Below are 701 nucleotides of genomic sequence, written 5' to 3' on the forward strand. Positions count from 1 at the left end.
CTCGGCCAACCCCCGCCACACGCAGCTGCTCGCGGCCGGCACCCGCGGGTACCCGGAACCGAGGACGACACCGGCGCCTCACGCGTTTTAGGACACCTGAAAACTCACGGGGCCACGCAGCAGTCACAAAGCCGGTTGCGGTAGACCGGTCCCCGAACCCTGCCCCAGCGCCGGGGGGGAGGTGGAAAGGGGAGGATGCGGCAAGGCACGCGCCGGGCCGCTAACGCCACGGCTCCCCCCCGCTCGAGCCGCTCGGGGCTGGGGGAACGAGGACGACACCTCACACGCGACGGGAAGCGAAGTGGAAAGGAAGACCGCCCTTGCCCTGCCGGCCGGGGGCCCTTTCCGACGCGACCCGAAAGGCCTCATCGATCAACAAGGACAGAAGGAAAGGAAGCCAGCGGAGGCCCCACGGCCTCGCTCTTCTGGGACAGACACAGCCACGCGCACCCGCCACCGCCCTCGGGAGCAGCCAGCAGGCACGGGGCTCGGCGTGCGGGCAACACGCCGGAGGAGCAAACGGGGCGCCCTCCAGAGATGGGGGGGGGGGGGGGGCAAGCTGCACCGGGCCGCACCGGCTCACAGGGCACCTCTGCCTCCCCGAAATGTGGGCTTGCATTTTCCCTCAAGCTGCACCGAGTTACATCTCCATCACGGGGCGCCCCTCTGGAGCCAGGAGGAAGCCGTGCTGGGGCACCGGC

Source organism: Melanerpes formicivorus, unplaced genomic scaffold (genome assembly GCF_026170545.1).
Source record: "Melanerpes formicivorus ecotype bairdi unplaced genomic scaffold, bMelFor1.0.p_v2 SCAF_463, whole genome shotgun sequence".
Taxonomy (NCBI): Eukaryota; Metazoa; Chordata; class Aves; order Piciformes; family Picidae; genus Melanerpes; species Melanerpes formicivorus.